This window comes from Cervus canadensis, chromosome 15 (assembly GCF_019320065.1).
Source record: "Cervus canadensis isolate Bull #8, Minnesota chromosome 15, ASM1932006v1, whole genome shotgun sequence".
Lineage (NCBI taxonomy): Eukaryota > Metazoa > Chordata > Mammalia > Artiodactyla > Cervidae > Cervus > Cervus canadensis.
This window is the reverse complement of record NC_057400.1, coordinates 25,693,190-25,703,724: the sequence shown is the minus strand read 5'-3', so window position 1 is coordinate 25,703,724 and position 10,535 is coordinate 25,693,190.

The following is a 10,535-nucleotide window of genomic DNA, read 5'->3' as shown; positions in this document are numbered from 1 at the left end:
TAACCTTGGAGTACAAAATGAAGCAGGTTCAAGGTTAACAGAATTTTGCCAAGAGAACACACTGATCATAGAAAACACCCTCTCCCAACAACACAAGAGATGACTCTATACATGTATATGGGGAAACAATGGAAAAAGTGACAGACTTTATATTCTCAGGCTCCAAAATCACTGCAGATGGTGACTTCAGCCACAAAATTAAAAGAAGTTTACTCTTGGAGGAAAAGCTATGACAAACCTAGACAGCATTTTAAGAAGCAGAATCATTACTTTGCCAACAAAGATCTGTCTAATCAAAGCTGTGGTTTTTCCAGTAGTCATGTATGGTTGTGAGAGTTGGACCATAAAGAAGGTTGAGCACTAAAGAATTGATGCTTTCGAACTGGTGTTGAAGAAGACTCTTGAGAATCCCTTGGACAGCAAGGAGAACAAACCAGTCGATCCTAAAGGAAATCAATCCTGAATATTAATTGGAAGGACTGATGCTGAAGTTGAAACTCCAATACTTTGGCATGCTGCAGTCTATGGAGTTGTAAGGAGTTGGATAATACGGAGCTACTGAACAGCACCAACAGCGAATGAATGAATGAGGTAAACATTTCATAACCTGTAATAATAGAATCTACTATCACAAAACCTAATATAAAGTGAATAAATGCAAATTCCAACATTTATATCCATAAAATCAACCCCAAAAGTATGGAATGAGGTGCATGAAACTTAAGGGCAGATAATACAAAAGTATATTTCATTATCTTACTTAATTATAATTTCCCTTGAATCAGCAGTATGACATGTTTCTCTCAAAGCAGAATCACTAGGAAGATAGTCCCCAAAATGATAGAAGAGATTTTCCTTTTATACTTCAAACTGATTTAGAGTGTATCAAGAAAACTATAGAATACTATTTTTATAGGAATGCAAATAAATTGGAGCATATTCAGAGAAAAGAAATTGCCATGATGAGAGCTGGGAAGCCATTTCAATGTCTGAAAAGAGACATTTTGCATTTGTTTATTCATTCATTCACTCATTTAATTCATTCAATGAATAGACTGAGTATATTACACCAAGCACAAATCTGGGCAGTTGAGTGCATCAGCAAGCAAAATAGACAATGATCCCTGCCTCATGTATCTTACATTCTTTATGGAATGATAGACAACAAATACATAAATATAATAAAGAAGTAAGTCCTCTAGTATATTCAGTTCAGCTCAGTTCAATCACCCAGTTGTCTCTGACTCTTTTTGACCCTATGTACTGCAGCACGCCAGGCTTCCCTGTCCATCACCAACTTCCAGAGCTTACTCAAACTCATGTCCATTGAGTAGATGATGCCATCCAACCATCTCATCCTCTGTGGTCCCCTTTTCCTCCCACCTTCAATCTTTCCCAGCATTGGGGTCTTTTCAAATGAGTCAGCTATTCGCATCAGGTGGCCAAAGTATTGGAGTTTCAGCTTCAGCATCACTCCTTCCAATGAACACCCAGGACTGATCTCCTTTAGGATGGACTGGTTGGATCTCCTTGCAGTCCAAGGGACTCTCAAGAGTCTTCTTCAATACCACAGTTCAAAAGCATCAATTCTTCAGCACTCAGCTTTCTTTACAGTCCAACTCTCACATCCATACATGACCACTGGAAAAACCATAGCTTTGACTAGAGAGACTTTGTCAGCAAAGTAATGTCTCTGCTTTTTTATGCTGTCTGGGTTGGTCACAGCTTTTCTTTCAAGGAGCAAGAGTCTTTTAATTTCATGGCTGCAGTCACCATCTGCAGTGATTTTGGAGCCCCCCAAAATAAAGTCTGTCACTGTTTCCATTGTTTCCCCATCTATTTGCCATGAAGTGATGGGATTGGATACCATGGTCTTAGTATATTAGAAGGTGATAAGCACTCTGAGGGAAAACGTTAAATGATTAAAGGGGATCTGGACTGCTATGGTGGAAAGAAAATGAGTAATAGGAACATTAATACTGTGATGAGAGTTGGCCTTGTTGAGAAATGATATTTGACCAAAGGATGAAAGGAAATAAGGGGGCCAACCAAATGAATACCTGGGGGAAAATATTTGAGGCAGAGAAAACACTCAAGTGAATGCCCTACCTTAAGATGAAGATTACCTGGCTTGTCGGAGGGGCAATAACAACATCAGTGTGGCTAAGACAGAGTGAGTCGGTGCAAGAGTACAGAAAATGCTGCCTGAGAAGGAGCAGGAAGCCAGATCATGGAAGAACCTGAAAGACACGCTGTTTACTCTAACACAGGGAGCCAAATGAGACTGGATAGCAATCTGTATGCTAAAGCAAATTGTAGAAATGGACAAAATTTAACTCTGTTTTAATATTACTACTAAGAATCATAAAAAATAGAATGGACTATTTTATCATGGAAAAAATTGATTTTTTAATTCATAACTCAAAATGTATTGTGAATGTATGTTTTAATTCATGTCCATTCTATTGATGGAAAAATTGAGACAGAAGACAAGACACAGAAGTGATAGGAGAGTTCAAGATCTCATAAACCCTATTTCCATTTTCATTTTGTCACATTCTAATGCAGATGGTCTCTCATGATTCACCAGAACTTAGGGGAAAGCCCCCACATAAAGTAATTTTAGTGCAGCTCTCATGATTTAAATAATATATAATGATGTTTTAAAATATCATATTAATATATATATCATAGGTTTATAACACATAAGCATATATAAAGTATATATATACCTATAAATATAAATATATTATGTAAATATTCAATACTGTAAAGAATCATTAATATACAATGTAATACTTCAAATATTCTATTAAACATTGTGAATGTATATCTTTCAAAACAAAACAATTTGCTTCTCTTCATTTGTATCATCCTATAGCATTTCCTGTTTTATAAGAAAATAGAAAGATTTTGAGGGCATATATTCCTTCCTCATTCAGGGGATTTTAAACAATGAGATCTAAAAAATTTATCTTTTAAAAAATGTGTTAAATTATTTTTAAATGCTACAGAATTTTGGGTTTTTTTTTAATTTGAAAATACCTAGAGGAACTTAAGTTGACAAAAATTATACCTTTGTACACTATTTTATTGATGCTTTTAAAAAATAAAACTGCTCTGTTTATCTAAGCAGTGCATCCATCCTGCAAATCCTTTATGAGGGAAACAATATACAAAGAAACATACACACACCATCCCTTCCTAAAAATATTCCCATTACTCCTCAGACATCACCAAATAGCAAACCTAAATGATTAGGCTAAGTCCTCCAGCTCACTAGTCAATTTAGGAAGCGAATGGAGGTCTTCAGAGTGAAGTAAGCGGACAGATTGAAGAACAAGGAGGGGGGTAATGTTTTCTGGAAGTAGCTCTTAGAAATCCTGTTCACAGCCTGGAACTGCATAAATTTTCTCTGCATATGTTATTGCTACCTTGGGGGCCATGATAGCATATGCATTTTGGGTTTAAAAAAATAGATATATGTACATGAATATGTGTGTTTAATGTATAAATATTATGATGACTTCTCTTTCATGGGACTATGTAGTCCCTTCAGACTGTACTATAGCATGTACAGTAAATAAACAGTAACCCATTGAGAATGCATATATTTTTTGAGAAAACACAATGTAGGGGTGAAAAGGGGCTGAATATTATTGCCCAATTTAGAATATCTCAGAAGTGAAAAATTATGAAGCAAAATAAACTCAGCAAGACAATACAGACATTTGGTGGTAACACTGACTCCAGCAGAAGAATCAATATGAATATATAAACTGGAACACAGAATCTTGAGAAAGCAAGAAAATCATACTTATGCATTAGTGTCATAGCTAGAAAAATTTAAAAAGCAAACTAATATATTCTTAAAATGCATTAGGTAGTATGATTAGGAAAATATAACTGGTCAGGTGACTTTGATAAAGTCAGTAAGTTTAGTTCCTTAAACACCTGTGGGTTATTATTATGAAAAGAATGTTATTGTTTGAATATAAATTCAGCCCTTGATGTATTTTGTTTTTCAGAGAAGGTATATGTTCAGTGTATTTCGTCTTACTATTCTTTGTATATGTGGTAGAACAGGATGATAAAAGCAAATGATTGTAACATATTTGGTTTCCCAGTAAGTTTTTTCAAACACAGACTGACAAGTCTAATATGAATCCCCAGAAATTCAGTTACTTCTAAGTTTCAGTATTCTGGAATACATAAAATAAATATATGATCAATGAAATGAAATATGACAAAATGTTTCATATTGATGTTTTCTTCTTTCAAAAAAATGCCTTTTTGGTTAATGCCCCAAGTCACTTTTTCCATACATTTTCCTTTTCAGAATGTATAGATTTCCTAGTTCTGATCTCAAGTTCAGGGAGCCTGGGGAGAAGTGGGAGATTTCTCTAAACCAGGGCTGTTCCTCAGCCTTTCACATGAGAAAATTGTTAGGAGCATTAAAGTATTTCTGACTATGCTGCATTCCTTTGTTCAGAGTGAGTTTTGGGAACACATCCTTTTCTCATTATATTTCCATAAAATATATTTGATCTATTCTATTCTTAGAATACCTCTGATGTGGTCTGTGAGTGGAGCACAGTATAAAAATATTTCTTTTTTATATGAGACAAAATGTTTCCATTTCTTAGACACATTAAAAAAAAAATCCAGCTATATAGCACTCTAAGAAAGTAAAACTTGTTCAATACATTTTCGTAGTGCTCAAAGCAGACCACAGAGGCTCCCTCTTCCTCTATTGTAGTTCAGAACCTCACCCAAGGCATGGAGCCCTCTGCAGAACAAAAGGAAATCAGGAAGAAAAAAGGGAGCCAGGAGGACTGGGAAAGATCTTGGATAATTCAGCTAAGAAAGCAAGTTTATATTTAGAAGAAATAAAAGAAGTTAACCCTCTTTCTCTAAGACTAAATGAGTTTGGCTAAATTTGTATTGGAACTAAAACATCATCAAAATTTTTAATAGTTTAATGTGAATAGCTAACATTTCCTACTGGTGAATGTTGAAATGTTTGCTTAATTAATTCAATTTAGAAACCACTAGTAGCCAAACAAGTCTTTCTTGCAGTTTTCTACCACACACCCAGGGTACACAGCAACAGGTCACACATCTACAACCTGGCCTAGTTGAGCTGTTGATTATTCCATCAGCAAACAATTTTTTGAAAACATTTTTCTGCAGAACACTTGTCTTTGGCATTCCCTTGTAAGAGAACAACTACTTCAATCTAGTTTTGTCAGAGACAATTGAAACTAGAAGTTATCCTTGAAGGATTGCCACCCACAAACTCAGCCCAAAACTAAAGACAGAAAATATCTACCACTAATTCTCTTTGATTACTTATGTTATTGCAGATTTATAATTTTCATGGTTAATATAATGAGCTCTACAAGGGCAAGAATTTGGTCTCTCTTACCACAGTGCCTAACAAATCTAGAACTGTTCATGATACACAGCAGTTACTCAATAAATATTTGCCAAAATCATGAATAAGTGAATGAGTTGGGAAACTGGACTGCATTCTCTATTCCATTTATTGCTAAAAAGGAAATATACAAAGTGACAATAATTGACCCAGTTAAACTGAGAACTTGCTGATTGTCCAAGAAGACCTTATCCTTCCCAGATGAGATAGTTGACTAAATATCTGGGAGACAATTGCTCCTTGCAAAAGATACTATCATAGTTACAGACATGTCTGAATTCTTTTTATAAGAGAAAAGTGCAATGTTTCAAAAATTCTAAATATTTCTCTCCTGGAGTGAAATACAGAATAGTGCTGCATCCTTAAGCTTTCAAACAGCCCCCAGTGTTAAATCCCCCTGCAGATTTAGCACTATCAGTATTATTGCTATTGATATTGAACCAAAGTAAGCAGACCTATGTATAATCAGTTTTGCTGTAAGGCATTATATGCAAAAATTATGCAATAAAAAGCACCAGGACTTATGCAGGAAATGATTTGGGGGTATAACACTCAAAAACTTTGTCAGTGACTCATTAAAAAAAAAGGAAACCTGGTAAAAATGTTAACATAGTTTTACATATGATAAATGGGTAAAAAAATATGGAAATACTTCAGTAAATGTCAGTTTATCTTGAAAAAGACCTGAACATTGCTTATGCTGGTGACCTCAACAGAGTTTAGCTCATGTGTTACTAAGAAGTGGGGGAAAGGAGAGCTACAAGAAATTAGACAGATAGTTGTAGTGTGAGGTGTGGAAGGGTGTGGCTCATAACACATGAGATGTGAACATGGTAGCTGGTGAACATTTGAGATATGTGCATGTGTGTATTTTATCTCCAAGCATCTCAATTCTACCGTGTGCAGTTTTCAGTGTTCATTCACCTTGTGTTTCTCATAGACAAAACTGTGCATAAGGAAGTTCAAAATTTGCATTACGCAAATTGTTCTCTAATATATTAATCATGTTGGAACAAATTCATGTTTTCAAAATGAGTGTTATAGCAGAAATCCTTCTATCATCTTCCAACAGAATGAAAGAAACTACAACATAAATCTCAGCCTAGTCAACACAGGACCATGCTAGCACAGTTTGCATCTGACTCTTACACTCTAAATAAAAGTTGCTTTATCTACATTTTAAACTTCTTAAGAGCTGCTGCTGCTGCTGCTAAGTCACTTCAGTCGTGTCCGACTCTGTGCGATCCCATAGATGGCAGCCCACCAGGCTCCCCCATCCCTGGGGTTCTCCAGGCAAGAACACTGGAGTGGGTTGCCATTTCCTTCTCCAATGCATGAAAGTGAAAAGTGAAAGTGAAGTCGCTCAGTCGTGTCCTACTCTTAGCGACCCCATGGACTGCAGCCTACCAGGCTCCTCCGTCCATGGGATTTTCCAGGCAAGAGTACTGGAGTGGGCTGCCATTGCCTTCTCCTTTCTTAAGAGCATCAGATATTTAATAGCATATCCAGTGGTTCTTTCTCCCACTGCTTTTAATATAATAGGATTCAATAAATATCGTTTGGTAAAAAAATGGAAGAATCATTACAATATTATACTACTCCAAGTATGTAGTCTTTAACTGCTTAGATAGAAGGGATAAAAGGTAGAAACTGCAGTATAAGAAAAAGACAATGTAAGGTCATTGTAGTTTTAAATGGAGTTTGGCACTTGAGACCACAAAAGTGATATGCTCACATATGCATCTAATAAATTATACCACAGCTACACTCATCCAATAAAATAGGTGATGTTAAATTTCTATGATCTTACATAATATTGAAACTTACTAAATTATAATTTTGAATTTCTTTTGAAAACTGAGTAATTCTTCCCAATATTTTTGCTTTTCAGCTGGCTATAAGTTAAATGGAATATAGATTTCGATAGAGTTTCACTGGTTATTTTGACTATTTAAGGACAGATCCGCAGGGGACTGCTCAAGAATTAACTGTTATATTGAATACCACCAATATGTGAATCACCGTTCAAAACTATACCCAGTATACTGTTTCAAAATCTGCTCCTCCTTTTATATTATCTATTTTGGTTAACTGTTTAATTACCAAATCAAATCTTACTTCCTGTATTGATATTTATTGGCTATATGTAGCTGTTGGTTAAACAACAAATTTCTGTCTTCCGTGAGTTCTGTGCAAGTCAGCTGAAGTCACTGTTCTGCTTTGTCATTATCCTCACTCCAAGACTGAAGATAATAGAGCCACCACTGTCTGGAATATTGCTGGTCACAGTGACAAAGTCAAGTCATGCCTCTTAGGGGTTTTGCCCAGGAACCACACTTGTCTGCTCACATATCATTGGTGAAAACAGATCACGTGGACACCCTAGTTCCAAGCCAGAAGGGAATTTACTCTTCTGCTGTGTGCTGTGAAGGTGAGAATACTAAATTGTTTGACAAAGTCACAGTAACATTTATAAACTTAATGTTCTCCAAAGTCCTTTGTCTTTATTAAATTCTATGGTTTTTTTAAGAAAGAGCTCTTTGCACATAATATATGAGATTTTGATATTAGCTTATTTAATTTGGAGATTTTTCTAGTATGAAATAGATATTGTAGAAATGACTATATCTTAGCCTTCAAAGATCCATTATTAATCACAGTAAAAATTTCAAGAGATTAAAACCTGACATAAACTATCCAACCAGGATTTTAATGGTTCAAAGTGAAGAAAGGATTTTTTTGTTCTGGTGTTGAATGCTATTTAGATAACACAAAAACACATGACCTAAATTATTTTAGTGGTCAGAGGAATGGTGCAGAATGAAAGAAAATAAATGTTTGAAAACTTGCAAATGTTAGGAAAGTTTTATTATCATTAAATAGCTAAGGTCTGATGCTAACAGAAAAACGCTGTATGATCTCCATTACCGTGTCCTCATTCTAAATGTACAAGCTCACATGTCAGCCATGGACTTGCCACGCCTGGTTAGATTTGTCTCCTTCAGTTACTGCTCAGCTACTAACATAACCAGGCTCAGCACCTCGTCTGCAGCATGGCTTGGCTGTCCCATGAAAAAGTGATCTGGTTTGTTTAAACAGAATATCTTCTTACTGTTCTCTCTGTTATTATGTATCGTAGCAGAGAGTTTTGAGTTAATAAACCAGCATTTCACCACTGCCCACATGTCAAAATGGGTCATAGAACCTTCAAGGGAACATCAAATCAAAAGATCAGTAATATCACCATAGTTTGTGCCATACATTTTGGAGTATGACCACTTTGCCTTTTGGTTCATTGCCAATATATTCTGCCTTCCATTAGTCTACTATTCTTGGAATATTGATCTTTTCACTAGAACTTGATTAAAAACCTCTTTAGCCCAGAGACCAAGCTACTCACTTCCTTTGTATCAATGACCATACCTAATGTAGTACTGAGCACATAGGCCCCTGGAACTTCTTTTTCCTGGTGACATCTATTTAAAATGCAGGGAAGACAGAGGACTTATATTTCTTCATTACTTCACTCAAAAAAAAAAAAACTTTTTGTGAACAGTTACCGCACAGCCTGGACTTTATAAAATTTGGGTAAACAGCTGAAAACAAACTACAAGCCTCAGAGCAGTAGTTCTCAATCAGGGTCAATTTTGCCTCCTAAGGGATAGTTGGCAATGTCTGGATATTGTTTCAATTGTCACAATTTGGGCAGGCGTGTTGCTGACAATGTAGAGGGCAGAGGTGAAGAATGCTGCTAAACATTTCATAATGCAAAGGACAGACCCCACACCAAAGAATTCTCCAGCTCCAAATGGCAATTTGCCCAAGTTGAGATCCTGCCTTATAGTTTAATGGGTAATGTATACTATAATGCTTTTCAGAGAATGAAAAACAATTTTAATACAAACTTGCTAATAAGTATGTCTTTTTACCCCCACTATTCTCAAGGAGGATGATTTCAATAAACAATGTAACATTGATAATGATGTTTCCTTTAGATGCTGACACATGGCAAAAACTATATAAAGGAATTACTAAGAAGACTTTTTATTAAGAAGACTTTAGTAGATGGAGATATAAACAGTTGTTTCCTTTATACTCTTAGAGTAGAAGTATCATTTTCCTCATTAACAGAAATAAAGAAGGTAATAGAAGATAAGGTTAAGTTTACAAAAGCTATACTTATGCTCCAATCATATTTCTGAAACCCTGATAACTACAGGGACTACTCAACAGCTTGAAATCTAGCTACTTAAGATTACCTAAGACACAAATTTTTTTTATTCAAGGGTTTTGAGTAGAAAAAGAATGCCCAATTATTTCTTATGTAATAATACATATGTAATACAATAATAAAATTTCAAATGAGAAATATCCACTTAATATACAAGGATTTTTTAATCAGATAAAGATGAATCATAATAGTGCAGAATCATTTGAATTTTGAAACCTACCTTTCTTGCTAGTACTCCAAAAAGCTGTGTTGAATCATTTAACGCAAATTTTCATTTGTTTAACAGTTAAAATCTTCACTATTAGAGGGATGGCCCAGAGTTGGGGAACCAACTGGGCATGACCTAATTGTATCTAACCCAACTGTGAAACTGCCAAAAAGCAATGCCCCTTCATATCTATTATTGCAAAACTTCAATAAAGTGTTAACCTTTATGCCCATCAGACCTTCAAGGAATTAGAATAGTAAAAAGTTTTAAATACACTCTTCACACCCATTACCCACATGAAAGCTTCTAAGAAACCTACTGATCTTTGTATGTTAGTGTCCATTTCTCTCTCTGTCTTCTTTGTGTGTGTGTATGTGTCTGTGTGTGTGTGTGCTCATGTGTGTGTGTCTTGGAGATGCAAGGTATATTCTTCTATTTGTATCTTTTTCTTTTCTACCTTACCTACAATAGAATTGGCAAACTCTTCATCTCTGTCTCTATATTTGTTAATCCATTATTGCATTTTACTGAATCTTTTTTTTTGTTGTTGTATAGCTATGTCTCTTTTACTCAATTGACCATTCTTTAAAACGAAGCAGATGTTTTCCTTACTTTAGTAATTGAATTATTATACATTTCATTTAAAATATTTATGCATT